This window comes from Chrysoperla carnea, chromosome 2, assembly GCF_905475395.1.
Source record: "Chrysoperla carnea chromosome 2, inChrCarn1.1, whole genome shotgun sequence".
NCBI lineage: Eukaryota > Metazoa > Arthropoda > Insecta > Neuroptera > Chrysopidae > Chrysoperla > Chrysoperla carnea.
The window spans coordinates 63,810,126-63,826,351 of record NC_058338.1 but is presented as its reverse complement, the minus strand read 5'-3'; positions in this window follow the sequence as shown (position 1 = coordinate 63,826,351).

The following is a 16,226-nucleotide window of genomic DNA, read 5'->3' as shown; positions in this document are numbered from 1 at the left end:
ATTGAATGACTGAAGAAATAACTTCGGAGTATCACCTTATATAGTATCATGGTCGATGTCAGAAACTATGGGCCAAATAATCAAAGAAACCCAATTCCAGGGTTAAAATATTTATAGAGGATTATTTTTATGCAAATGAGGATGGAAAAGGAATTTTGATATCCTAATATTTTCATAAAACCCATTTGACATAAGCGATAAAATCACAAAAAATGATTCTTATTATTTTTTAACGATTCTGGACATACCTCTAGAAAAAGATTTTAATACAAATTGAAGAGAAAAACTTTTTCCATTATTTTTAAATTTTCTTAACAATTTTGGTAGTTTTTTCCATATTTGAATTAATCTCAAATTAGCATTAAAGAAATTCTATTCTAGATACAAGCGCCAGGAATCGCGTTTTATAGGTTCTTTAGATTAATTTATTTGGGTTTATTAGTTATTCAATCAAATTCTATGAATAGTGTATTAAAAGATACAAGTATCCAGGATAACAAAAAGGAGAAGAAAATCGTATGATTATGTTATGAATCATCCTGTTAACTTTTGTTTATTATGATAGTAATTGGGCGTGTAACAGTTCAAACACACTCATGATGATTGGTTGTATCGCTCTTAAAACCATTATCCAATTGTAATAATAATTTAAATGTGGAAAAATAGATTCAATAAAAGTTATATAACGTTCATATTAATTAGTAATTATGTATAATATAAATAAATGTTTATTAAAGTTACGTAATAAGTATGCAATTATATTTTTAAATTATATATTACTGTAGATTTCACCCGTAGCTTCGCTTGCGTATACATTTGTATAGTAAAGAAATTATCGTAGAAAATCCACTTTTTTTTTAATAAAAAATGAAACTCACACTTTATTGCTTGAATACAAAAATTCAAATCGAAATTTTCTAAATTTCTTCAAATCCAGTTTCAAATTGAAACTTACACAAATGATTCGCTTTATTGTTTAGTCGAAATCTTGAGTCTCATACCCACGGAAATGTATTAACACCACTGTTAAATTTTTGATTGGTGTACGTGCATGCATGCATACATGCGTGCGTAAACGTCTTCAGAAACGTGATAGCGATCTCCATTTTGTATCAAATGGGGGACAATAACATCAAAATGTGTTGAAACGAATGCCAAAATCGCTTAGAAATTAGGGGGCATTGGAGGGTAAACGTAAAAACAAAAAATTTTTCTGTATATATTAAGAAACTGGTCATTTTTTTAGTTAATAAAATTGTAGATAATAAATAAAATATTATCCTCTGATCATTTTTATGTAAAAAATATTTACAGGAATATTCGATATAATTGATTTCAGGAATATGTATTATTTTTAAAAAAGTCGGAGGGTGTCATGAATAATGTTTACTAAAAACTGTATTTTGAATTTTCAAACTGATTGTAATATAAATCCAAAATTAAAATTTCATAATAGGCATGTTGATTAAATTTTTTAATGACTTCCAGTGAAGAATTGTTACTACACGGGCAGAAAAGTGAAATTTTTTTTTTTAAATCTTTCGATGTACGAAAAATAAGTATGAATGTTTAATTACAATAATTTCAAATTAAACAAAGAGGAATATATAGGTTAGTGGCGTCATTGCCCGATATCACTATAAAGATACATAGAAAATACATATAAAATTTGATTTTCTAAAAGGAAATGTTAAACAAATTTTGAATGCTTATAAATTCTTCGTTTTTTAATCAATTTTAATTTCACTTTCAAATTTTGTCATGGTATCAAGTCTAGTTTTACATTTTTATGCGAAATATGGCAAATTCGACATCAGGAAAATACCGTATTTTTGAGTAAAAATCATTAACCTAATCTGATTGAAATTATTAACATTAATCTTACATTATATGACACGTGAGATCAATTTAATTTTTTATTTTCGTACAAAGGTGGGTTCGATATAAATTGGTGATAAACTAAATAAAATAATTTCAGAATTTAAAGAAAAACACAAATTTTTTGAGATTCTTGAGCCGGGATCGAACGTTGGCCTCTGGTGTCGGACTCCACTGCTCTAACATTAGGCCCCTGTACCTCTGTTAAAATATTATGAGCATAATATTAGATACACCTTGCAAAAACATGTTGATGACGCAAACTCATAAGATTTTACCCTACCAAATATTATTTATTATACATAAATTATATATCGTCAAACGCGCCTATGGAAGTTTCCACTTCAAAAATATTTTTGGAAGTGCCAGTTTTTGCTCCCAGTAGCTCTTGCATAGAAAGTAAGTCTTAACCTCTAAGACACCATCTTTTTTGCAGGTTTATTGGATATTTTATTGTTAGTTGTTAATTCGCTACTAGTTTCGAATCAAACTCGGTTCTTTTTCAGGTGATTTTAAAAATTGACGTAAATTATTTTATATAAAATAACTATAAAATTTAAAATTATTTTTAAAAACTCAAATTAAAAATAATTGAATGCGATTGTTCATAGTTATTTTATATATAAACAATTTTTTTACGTCAATTTTAAAGATGAAGAAGAATCGAGTCAAAATTAAAATTAACCAATGTTGATCGTACTTTTTCCGAACAAAACAATAATATTTTCAATTTCAATAAAAAGTTAATTAACATTACCATCGAACGTATCGGGTCTTAGTTAGTTTTTGCTACATTTTTCATGATGTGAAAAATTTGTCCTAATTATAAAGACCATTTATTATCTATTGATTATGAACTACCCGATTCGCTGGGCAACTTCCATTTTAAAAACAAAGATTATTGTGTTATAACCTTCACCTCATATGCCGTCACTAACCCTCCTTTAATTCACAATTTCACCGATTTTATTATTTTGTTGCGGAATCCTAATTTTAAGCTGAACTGATTTTCATGTAATTTACAGTTTTTTAATGGACACATCATGCACTTTTATTTGATATCCAGGTAGGTATATTTGAAAATGTTAGATCTTTCATCCCCACTTTCACCCCTTCCTCGGTATACCCCCCTTGCGTCGGTGTTACAGTTCTGTAATGAACAAGTCATGCTCTTTTATTTGATACCCCACTTGTTTATGTTTGAAAATATTCGATTTTTCATTTCTCACCTGTCCACCCATCTAAGGTTAAAAAGTGATAAAAACAATTCTTGAAACTAGTTGTATATCGTGTCAAAATTTTAGCTTAATTAATGGAGAACTTTTTAAGTTTTTGAAACATACCTATTTTTAAACCCTTACTTCAGCCCTTTTTTTACATTAAAAAGCAGCCTATGTCCTTTCTCAGGCTCTAGACTATCTCTGTACCAAATCACCTTTAAATGGGTTCAATAGTTTAGGCGTGATTGCGTAACAGACCGACAGAGTTATTTTCGCATTTATAGTATTAGTAAGGATAAGGGTAAAATATTTACAAGGGCGGTGCTTAAATTAATTTTCATATCTACTCGGAATCTTCTCTATTTATCGAAACAAACGTATATACTCTAAGCAGTAAACTTTACAATATAAAATAACTAAATATTACAATAGTATTCCACATGGAGGTGACCAATTTGAAAGCGGACATTTTCAAGGAAAATTCATTACACAGAGTGACACCTATTAGTGTACATTTATACTACAATAATGTTGGTAGTAAAGCAACACATCGTCTTGCTTCAACGTTTGTATATCGAGTGAACGATATGAAAGTTATATGTACTGCAGTGTAACGATCGTTGTTTAGATGTCAGAAAATCTCATTTACATGTAACTCTTTTTATTATTTTCATTGATACAATTTTATAACCAAATTTTCCGCTTTAAACTTAATTTAGGTTGTTTTTAAAGAATTGCTCTAACGTCTTTAACTTAGCTTCAAATTTGAGAATTATCCATGGTTAAAACTTGGTAACAATCAAAATGAAAGCGATATAATTGCATGGAATTTTTTTTTTTTTATAAAACTGATGTTGTTACAGAGTAATAAGATTTTGCAAAATTTCCCCAAATATCCATCGATTCTATGAAATTTAACATTTCTCTATTAAAATTTCTGGGTCATGTACCTTTACACATAAAAAATCGATGTACCAGCTTTCCATCGAGGTTTCACCCTGAGACAATACAGTAAAAAATCAAAGTTCTTTAAAATTAAATTATAATTGTGACAAACTACTTGCTAGTTTTTAAGTTTACTTTTCAGTTTAAAGTTAAAAATGTTTCCGCTTCTTCAGAAATTTTCAGATTTGATGCATAGTAGTATTAATCGATTCTATCATCAATTTGTATAACATCGAATAATATTTCATAACTATAGGCGCAGTTCATGCCTATCGTGGAAGTATTATAATGAATGGGTAAGAAAATCATTTTTTATCGATCAGCTAAGTATTGATGATCCTGTCACCATTTGAACTTCTGTCAGTTAGAAAAATCATCTAACCGTATGAATCTTTCAATTTTCAATTTTATGGTATTTAACTGGTATCGTAAAAACATCTCAGGTTATTAGATGGTATTTATAAAGCCCATAAGAAGTGTTTATTTATATTTTACATTTACCAAAGTTGTAGAAATGAGTATTAAGATAATGCCGCCATTTTCAACCAAATACGTTAGGCATCTATGGTGATATACAAAAGATATAGCCAATGTATGATCACACTGTATATGGCTGAACCAAAAATTAAAATGTTTTAGTAGTAATTTAAAATAAACAGAAATAGTTTTCGGTCACAGGCTAATATTAGACTAAAAGCCCATGCCAAAATATTTTTGGCTGAATTGACATACCAGGAATCATGTTGAAAAAGAGGATCGTATATGTAAAAGTAAGTTTAATCACCATGGCGTCAGTTTTGCGCGGTACAGGTGAGAATATGAATATCACACCCCTGAGTGTATGTCATATCTACAACAGCCAATTTGTACGACTTTGCTGGATAATAACTCTCCCTTCTTCCTGGGTATACCATACTCTATAGCAGCCCATCACAACTATTTAGTAGAATAATTTTTGCTGTGATTGTTGGAATCGAATCCGCTGCTCAGCAATACCACGTACAGAACACAGAAAAAATGTTTTCCTTTTTTCTCACAAGTCCATTTTATTTCTTATTTCAAGAAAAAATATTCTTGGTTTATAAGAAATGAAATAAAAATTCAATTCAAATTTGAAATATTCTTTTGCAAGTCAAATAGATGCGGCAGAAATCCATTGCTAAATTCTACGTATACTACGCATGTATACTAATATGCCAAATAGGTCAAAATCAGTATTAAATCGATTACGATTAAATTTAAGGTAGTTCCTGAGTACCCAAGTCGATATACATGTATGTATAAGCATACTCATGCAACTGACTGTCCATACGGTCAGCCAGTTGTTAGTATCTGCGCCAAAAGTTAACTCCAAAGTTTATATATTTAAAAATCTGTGAAAAAAATAAAACGCTCTGAGCCAGATTCATAATAAACATTTATTATTTCAATTATGATATACAATCAAAATTACACAGGCCTGTTTCAATAATGATGTTTTTCAATTATGATATACAATCAAAACAACGCAGGTAATAAACAATTTGGCTAGGTATTAGGTATTAAAAAAATTCCGTCACGTAAATTTTACTTTTTAACACGCTTTTGTTAGCTTCATACGTATGTTAGTTTTTCAGGATTTACGATTTCCATAACTGAAAATATAATTTATTTGCGCTCCCACCATATTTATACTGAATTTTTGATAAATAAATAAGAGTCTAAAAAACTAAGAGACACGAAATAAATAATAGTTAAAAAAAAAACTAAAAAACTATTTTGAAACTAGCCGAACTGAAGGGTAAAATAATTTCTTTAAATTAAAAAAAATCATATTATTGTAAAAAAGCGTGAGTTGCTTTTTAAGGTATTTTAAATAAATAAAAATATTTTAGTAGTAGTATAAAGTCATAAATTTTTACCAATATCTGTCAATAAAATATTTACATTCATAGAAATTTAGCACCCCACGCTTTTTTACGATAAAATGATTTTTTGAATTGAAAGAAATCATTTTCTACTTTTTATTTTAGCTTGTTACAAAAGCGTGTTCTTTAGTTTTTTTAAACTATTATTTATTTTTCATTTTCCTTAGGTTTACCGAGTATATTTCAATTTCTTTGATAGCAGTGTATGTTGATGACATGTAAATATTTATATACTCGCATTCATTGTTTGTCGAACAGTTTCTGCATTCTGATATATTGTCTTCTTTCCTGAGAATCTTGATGCCGTAAGTGACAAACAAGATGCACGCTTCCACCAAGATATTAAGGCTATGGAGAAGAGATACCAAGAAAGTTGAAACGCAAACATGGTGGCAGACTACTGCTGTAAAAAATATTAAACAATAGTTTTGAAGAAAAAGAATACCATAAGCCTTTTTTATTTTCTTACTGTCTTAAGCATTATTTTTAAGAAATACTGTATTGTACTTTAAGTACAGATCTAACATTTTAAAAAAGGTTAAAATTCAAATAAATTTGTTTTTTCATGAAAGTTGTTGAAAAATTCTAAAATATGTTATGCCAACAATGAAAATAAATGTCTACGTGCTAGAAAAACAACAGGCCTGTGTTATTTTATATTCCAGAGAATATACGATAGACTAATTTTAGGAATCTAAAAAATAATGGTATAAATGTAATTGCAATTCTTAATGGTATACCAGCAGGTCCAAGTAAAAGTATGAATATGTTTAAAAGAGTTATAAAAGTTCCTTCAGGTGTTATGTCTTGTGTAATAGCGCTCCCAATCAGTCCTCGTTCTGCCTCATGCGGTTCTGCATCAATCTGTTAACAATTAGAAAAGTACATAATTTGAAAATTATTAATAAAGTCCCGGGAAAAAATTAAATGTTATTTAAAAATAGCTGAATAATAATAGCTCAAAATTATCGAATTTTAAAAGTTCATTTTTTATGTAATATACAAGAAATACATTGCTCGGGTCATTACGCGCACAAAGGCATCCATCCAAGGCAGCGCTGCAACCTTTCAATAATCCGAAACTTTGTGTCTATTTTGTATTATTTCCATGTTTTGGATTTTAATGAATTTTAATATGCTAATAAATTAATTTTGTTTTGGTGGCAATAAATACAAGTTCACCCACTCAACGTCTCTTATTAAAAGGTAGAAACAATTTCCAGAACAAATGTTTGACATCCATCCCGTTTTGAGCCGGAATCTCCAGTTTTTAGGATGTGTCTCCTGTCTCAGGACAAGGTATAAATTCTCCGGATTAAAGTGAAAAATATAATTTTTGTTCATTCACAAAAAAAGCTAATAAATTTTACTATTATTTAAAAATTTGAAAACAATTCACCCTTTTTTCTAACTGGAGACTCCAGTTTTGAAGAATTTTGGATTTGGCATCCCTACCTGAACCCTTTAATTCCGAATAATGGCGTCCTAACGTTGTTTACAACAAGAGAAATTTACAAAATTTTAAAAACCCCCGACAAATTTTTCGAGTACGGAATCCTAATCTCGCATTTGAAACATATCGAAGAACACTCTCCATTAAATTGCCCTTTTCCTTAAAGCTTTTTCTAAACTGAGTCGATTTGGAAGATCATCGCCAGTTTTTAGTTTTTTCGGGTACGGAACCCTAAATTTACCCTTGAGTCATAGCTAAGAACACTCTCCATTAAATTATCTTTCAAACAAAACCAAAAAATCAAAATCGGTTTAATTGTTTAGGCGCTACCATACCACAGACAGAAAGACACACATTCAGACACATACACATAGCGGTCAAACTTTTAACATCCCTTTTTTTAGTTTCGGGCGTTAAAAATCGAAAGATTGCATTTATGGTAATCAAGGATCAGTTGTTTTTTTACTAATACTTCTTCAACGAAAAGGATGATTTGTAAACAGTCTACTTATATAATGTGCATGAAATTGTTTTTTGCATTTCTTAACAAAACATGAAAATACCGTATGAAAGATGACAAAAAGTGAAATTTAAATTAAAAACTTCATGCTAAATTCTGTTTTGCTAAAAAGAGATACAAACAAATCTTTCATGACTTTTATCTTGTTTTTTTTTTTTTTCATAGAAATTGAATTATTAAAGCAAAAAAAAGAATACTCCCTATTTGGGATGTCGAAGCACAATTACATGAACTAAATTAACTAACAATAACAAAAACGAGTTTTAATAAAATAATTTATCTTCATAACTAAATAATGATAAGAATATTAAAATGTTAATGCAAAAGCACTTACCAACGAATCATGAAAAAGTATAATCATCATTAAAATGGTAAACCAGGATTTAATTGCACTCATAATGCTAATTAAATATAAATATTTTATATTATTAAATCTTAGAGCCAAATTTGTGCTCTTTCTATCGATATTTTTTTAGTTTTGCACGACTTGAAATGAGTTTTTTTGAGTTATTTATTATGATTATACTTTGTTTATTATTAATAATGCTGTATATTTATTGTATATTATTATATATTTATTATTGTATATTAGTACGAGATCTGATTGTAGTAAACCGTCTCTAATAACGATAAACTTTAATTCATTTTGCAGCTTTTACATGACTTATAAAGAGATACGCAATTTTTTTCATCTTTGGCTCAAACTGGGCTCATTTTCGGTGAAAACAATGCATTTCCTTGAACTATTTACTAGGTACGACCAAACGTGAATTTTAATATCTTAGAAATAATCTTAATAATGAAAAAGATATGAAACCATGGTAAAATCCAACCTTTAAACGTCATCTTTATCAACAATTCTGATAGATTTCTTCTTGAGTTAGAGCTTAAGAGCAAATCATAAACGTGGTCTTTGAATCAATCAAGTCAGTCTTCAAGATATTTCAGAATTAAAGGTAGAAAAATATTTGACAAAAAAATATATTTATACATTGTAATAAAAATGGTGGTGAATGATAGGGATTTATGATAACAATCGTAGAGCACAAGGTGGCAGAAATGTCATTCGCTGTGTGTCTTCCCAAAAAAAAAAAAAAAAATTAATAAAAAAAATAACAGGAAAATAACTAATATAGGTTTAATATTATATTTAATTGCTTTTGGCGTCTAAAAAATAAAGCAAAACTTAGAACTACTGAAATCATTAAATCTATTGTTCGTACTAAATAAATAAAAATTAATTTTGGGGCCTTTGTTTTAAGTCTGATATTCCGATCATTGCAAGGGTATTTGACAATGTACGTTTATTTTATATAGTATCCGCCAAAGTGATTTTTTAATCATTTATTAAGTTTAAACATTAAGATTTTTATTTATTTTTATGGGGAAAAAGCTTCATCTGTACAGTTTTCCGAGTCACTTTAATTACCCCTTTTTAGAAATATTTAAATAGAGCGCTTTTCTCATTTACCCCCTTTCTCAATGTTGTAGCAGATAATAATCAATGGAATACACAAATCTATACAAATTTTTGTCAGGTAAAAAATAATTCCAAATTATTTACGTTGGCTTTATATCTATAAAATAACCAAGAATTTTTGCCATGCAAAAACATATTGCCATTCAGGAAATATGTTCATGTTTGAAATATTCTAATTACATTATACAATTACACAAAAAGCGACCTTCAGCAAAATATTTTCACAAGCATACCTACTTATCAGAATGAAATTCCTTCGACCTGCTTGAGTATTTATTGCAAATATGTTAAAATCACTTACTAACGTCACAGGGAAAACTATAAAGATGATCAACAAAAATTTGACTCACAATGTTTTCAAATTTTCTCGGCGTAAATTGTGTGCAGTATATTTTTCTTTGTTTTTCACACAGTCAAATTTTCTACTATAAATCTTCTTTCAATTAAATTAAATTATTAAATTATTTACAATAAAAAAACACGTTAGTTTAACGTTCTTGGCTGTACGAAACAGACGGAAATACAAGTCCGTGTACACCTGAAATGACACCATCTAATGTTACTAGAGTTGTCTCTTGAACTAAATTTTTTGTGTAATCAAACAATTTAAGTTTATTATAAAGACTAAATTTATTTAAATATTCAATATATTACAATTCTTCAATATACAATTTATGCAATTCTCTTAAGGTAGTACCAGCATGAAATCACTTTTCGACAGATTTGGCCGAATTTTTTTTCTCGGGTTTATAATAGCTTTATTTATGAATTCCTAAAATTTAATAATTTTTGACCGTTTAGATCGCGAGATATTTAAAGACAAAGTTCGCGATTTTGAGGGTCATGTCCCATTTAAAGCATGTAAAATGTCCGGTCTCTCCAACTATTTTTTATGATATTATTATATATTGAAGAAAAAGTAGAAAAAAATGTTTATACAATAAAATTCTAAAAAAAAAATTTAGAAATTAGTTTTCACTTTCGAGATATTAATTTTGACGTAAATTGATCGAAATTGGGACGTTGGCATAATTATTTCCCATTTTAAACGGTCAAAATTTCTGAAACTTTGGGAATTAATAGTAAGCATTATTAAATTCTTAAATTTAATTTTTCGTTAAATTCTGTCGAAAAAAAAATTGTACCATTGCTTTAACATAGAAACTGCAAATACCATGCTGGAACATCGTTAATTAGTTTTAAAATTTTTATTTTACAGCGTTTTCAAAATTACACACTTCTTTACCCACCCTTTATTTCATAAACTAATCGTTATGATTTGCAGTTACATGAACACAAGAATATGTGCAGAAATTGATTCGCGGTGTGTATATTCGTAAATAATATTACAGAAGATCGTTTGATTATAAACTTACAACCAGTCCGATTAGTTTATAAACTAAAAAAAACCATTATATTGCAAATTTAATCTCCCGTTTAGAATCGTTCGTCAGTTTTTTTCGATTCATGTTCGCTGATAAATCTTTGAAAACTCGTTTCAAGCTGAAAAACCTCTACAAGTGGAGTCTTTTCATCTTACGTGCCGAAGACTTCCAAGGTTGGTTACTTTTCTGCGTATTCTTTCTTTTGATCTTTGAATACTTCATTGCTATGGTTTTGTTACAATGAAATCGATTTCTGTAAGCACATCTGGATTTAAATTTGCCAAATATATCAATAGCTTAATATGGCTGCTGCTTTAAGTAAGTTTCACAAGAGAACTCTAGGCTTTAAAGGAGCCCAAAAGTTCATGTTTGTTTTACAAAGTGTATTAGAATTCCAACATTCCATTGAAATCTACTTTTTTGTTAACTGGTTCGTTATTTTAACTACAGATAGAATGTGCATAAAAGTTTAATTATAATGCAAAAAACCAATACTTTAATTCTCCGTTGACCTTAAAACACCTTGTAGAAATCATAATAATATTAGAAAGAATAACACTATGAACTATATTATACATGGATGGTATTTAATCAAGTTTTTACACTTATCTGCTTCATACATATATCATTGTCAGGTCTTATAGCGAGTTGAGTCAGTCGAGTCGCTCGATGGTTATAATAGTAATAGAAATATATGTTTTTAAAGAATTTCCTCTTAAAAGAAATGGAGCTAATTACTTCTGTACCGTTGTTGAAACTAAGAAAAACTTTCTACAAATGTCATTTTGAAGAAAAATTTTGCGATTTATTCAAGCATTAAAGTTTAATTCAAGTAATATAATAATAATAATAATGGAGTTGAACCTTCGTTTCTCAGATCACGTCTATACCAGAGGTCACCCATATCATTATTTAAAATCTTTATTTATTTGTTAAACTACATAGAATATACATTTAATTTTATGATGTGGATGGAGTCGGTTACTTCGTTCTTATTCAAGCGACGACAGTGTGATTAATTTCCCGCCCATTCACTATTTTGTTCACACAGCCGCTGCCCGGATTCAAATTCGCAACCTTCCAGCTAGTAAAAGTTAAAGAAAGTAAGTACGCTTTATATCACTCGGCTACTGAGCTGGTTTCAAGTTATATAAAAGGTCGTTACTCTTGTCCATAATGACCAAATTACAGAAGCTATTTTTATTTAAAAATAGGTTTAGTATCATGTACCGAATGTAAATGCACAAAATCCTTTCAAAAAAAGAGGACGGAAGTATTTTATTTTAAGGAAAACTATTTTGGACTATATCTTTGTAACCGTGCACTTTAGACCAAAAATGGCAATTACCTTTATTATAAACAATTAAATTTTCTATCTTTTTTGTAAACAAATTTTTTTTTTTGTATCACTAATCGTCTTTGACTTTTACGATTATTACGATTTACTTATTGACTATTTGGTTTGAACTATCTTTTCTAATATTTGTTTAATCAATACAATACTAAAAACTTTTAAATTTAAAAATAATGCTCATTCATCATTAGCTCTGTGGTCTTCCAATAGACTTCGGCATGAAAAGACTCTCTTATTCCAGGTCATATCCTTTTGAAATTTATAATTATTTCTTTAATAAAAGTTTTCTTTCCATGACTTAACGAATTTGCTAACACTTTTCTTTCTCATTTATTTTAAATTTTATATAAAGTTAACATAATTCATTTTTAACATTTTTCAACAAAGGGTACGGTTATTTTTTATTATTCCCACAAAAGAAATTCGCGTAGTTTACGCAGCTACTTCGTGATAAATTGTTTTTATTACATTAACATTAAACATTAGTTGAATAATAAATATTATAAGAATAATAATGCACTCACTGTCATCTGTCATTTTTAACTGATGATTATAACAAATGGAAAATTTAACTTCATCTAAAAATACGTATTTCAATCAAAATAGAAAAATTATTATTAAAAATTTACTATGACGGCAATTCTTTGACTTAAGAGAATATATGGAGGTATAGACAGTTGTGAGATTGTGTCTCAGTTAACATTAAAATTCGGCCTAGTGCATTTAATAGGCAATTACCATTTATTATACCATGTATATATGTAATATACAAGGTATACTAAGTTTAGTCCCAAGTTTGTAACGCTTAATAATATTGATGCTACCAAAAAATTTTGTTTTAGGTGTTCATAAAATCACCTAATTAGTCGATTCTCGGTTGTCCGTTCGTCCGTCCGTCTGTGGACACGATAACTCAAAAACGGAAAAGGATATCAAGTTGAGTGAGTTCGTAAATGAGCAAAATAAATAGATTGGGTCTTGGATCCGTAGAACCCATCTTGTAAACCGTTAGAGATGGAACAAAATTTTAAATATAAAAAATGTTCCTTATAAAAAAATAAACTTTTTTTGTTTGAAGCATTTTTTTGTAAACATTAACCAGTGATGTTTACGTTTGCACCCGTGAGGGTGCAAACTAGGTGCAAATTGTATAGTATGAATTATATGGGAATATAATTTATGTATGTGTGACATGTACGTATGTGTAATGTGATCCACACTACACATCAGAGTCATCAACACTGCCACTACATGGTATTTCAACTCAGCCACTGTTTGTTTTCAGTTGTTTTTTTTGTTAACTTTTCACTAATATTACTAGTTTAAGTAATTATGTAAAAAAATATTTTCTCAATAAAATAGATATAAGTTTTATTGACGTTATCGAAGAAAAATGAAATAGGTTAATTAAATACATAAAAGCATGCGTGTTGATCTAAATTATTTGAAGTCCGTGTGACATATATTTTTTAAACTAGTTGGTAAATGCTTAAACTAGTTGAGCCACTTTTAAATTTTACTAGATTCCTAAAATAATGCAGTGAAAATGTATGAAATTAATCAAAAGTCGTCTCTTCAGATTCAATTACCAAATAATATTTACTAATGTTGATACATATATAGTAACTTTAACTTGAATTTTGTGAACCAAAATGTGGAGGAAAGAAAATTTTTAAAAAGGTACTCACCGTTTTTAGAATACTATATCCACGGGTATTACGGAACTCTTCATTATTTTGAAAGGTCAACGTATTGAGATTTATTTGCCTTAACAACTTGAGGATGAAAAATTTGAAACAAAGTATAATAAGACACCATTTAATAGTCATTTAAATAGTTAACTTTACAAATATTCGAAAAAGAAAACAAGGGAAACTTTGCGGGAACATATACTGTTTGATGTGTATAATAAACTTAAATAAATTTTCCAATTGATCCGGGTGCAGATAATAAAAATTTTGGGCGGTTTTAGCTTAGATAAACTTTGAAAGATCGTTTAATTCTCCATTAAAACGAACTTACCAAAACATAGAGATAACAGTCATAAAGATGTAAGAACATATGCAACTTTTCAATCGCCTTTAACTCGGTTTCTGTGCAAGATCGGTCTAAGTGGAAGCTACTTTTTATCTGATTCTACTCATCAAACAGTACATGTTTTCACAATGTTTCTCTTATTTTCTTTCTTTTCTTGAGTTGTGTCCCTAAGCGGGTTGTCATAATTGATTTTTTACCAATGCAATGATTAAAAACCTAAAAAAAATATGTTTCAGTAGTAAGATAGACTACCAGTTCCAGTATATCAAATAAAAAATTTGTAAATAATAATAATAATGGGATTTAACCTCCGTTTCTCTGACATATGCCTATAACAGGGGCCACCCACATCATTATTTGTTAATCTTTATTTATTTAACTACATTCGTATAAATACAATTACATTTTATGCTGTGGGTGTAATCGATTACTTCGTTCTTATCCAAGCAACGACAATGTGATCAATTCTGCACCCCCAATAATTATAAATTGTTCACACTGCCGCTGCCTGGATTCGAACACGCAACTTGCCAGCCAAAAGCCAAACGGTCAAAGACTAACGTCTTAAACCACTCGACCACTGAGCCGGTTTGTAAATAATTACACCACCATATTCGAGGAAACCATTTGATTACTCGCATTAATTAAAAAATAATGCATTCAAAGTGAAATGATATTCTTTACACATGTAACAGAATGAAATACAATTCAATTCCATTCATGTAATAAAAGAATATTTGTTTTGTATGTTGTTAGATCATAATGATGCTGTGAGAAATGTTTACAATTGTTGGGAAAGCAATTGTAAAGACAATTGACTGCACTACATAAACTTATGCTCTATTAAATTGAACCAAAACGCAAAACTTACTTTTTAAAGTGTTGCCTGAATGTAAGCCTTTCATACATAAAAAAATAAAAACAGTGTTGGATTTACTCTAGGGACACTAAGGATTATTGCTCAGAGCTCCAAAATTGGGCGACAAAATTTCAGATGTGATTCAAATTTTATTTCTATATTATCAAAAAAGCTTTAAAAAGGATCACATTTAGTATTAATCTATACATAGTATAAAACAAAGTCGCTGCCGTCTGTCTGTCTCTAATCCCTATGTATGCTAATAGATAGAGTGATTCAAGAGTAAGGGAAAGTTTTTATGTATAATACATGTATGATATAATAGAGTAAAGGGTTGAAATAGGGGTTTAAAGGGATGTGCTTCAAAAACTTAAAAAGTTTTGCATCTATTAAGCTCAAATATTGACAAGTAATCAAACCAGCTGCAAGTTTTTTTTTTAAATCTATTTTTCACCTCCGGGGGTTGGAAAGCTGGAGCGAAAAAGTGGGGAAGAATAATCGAATATTTGCAATTATACCCAAGTGGAGTATCAAATAAAAGACCACGACGTGTACATTACAAAACTGTAACGCCACCGCAAGGGGATATAAGCGCAGGGGGTGACGGTGAGGATGTTGTCAAACAAGAATGAGAACAATAAATTTGCATGTCTTAGACGCAAAGCTCAACAGATTACTCTCGCAAAAATTTTTTTTTAAACCGTAAATAGAACATTTTTTCTAGTAACCTTAGTGTAAGAAGTACCTTGTTATAATACAAAATTTTTGCAATACAAATGACGTATTATATTTATTCCAAAATTATGCTAAGGTTTTTTACTCAATTTATGTTGGTTAGGGGACGGAATTTTTCGAGGTGCCCCAGGGTGGCATTTAAAGTAAATTTGACTCTGAGTATAAAACACTATTTTCGAAATATGCCATGTTCAATTACAAATTTCAAGTAAACTATAAGGATATCGAATTCTTACTATAAGGGCGTCTTTTTGTAGTATACAATTTCCTGAGTTTAAATTTAACATTTTCACTCGTTTACTTCCACGGAAGTAGAAATACAAGGGCCTAAAATCTAAAAACTCCACGCTACATGTGAATGGATTAATAAACTTAATTTTTATGTGGGCTATTTAATCCTATAAAATAATGTAAACATACACAATTTTACGTAAATTCGATTTTGCGTTTGTA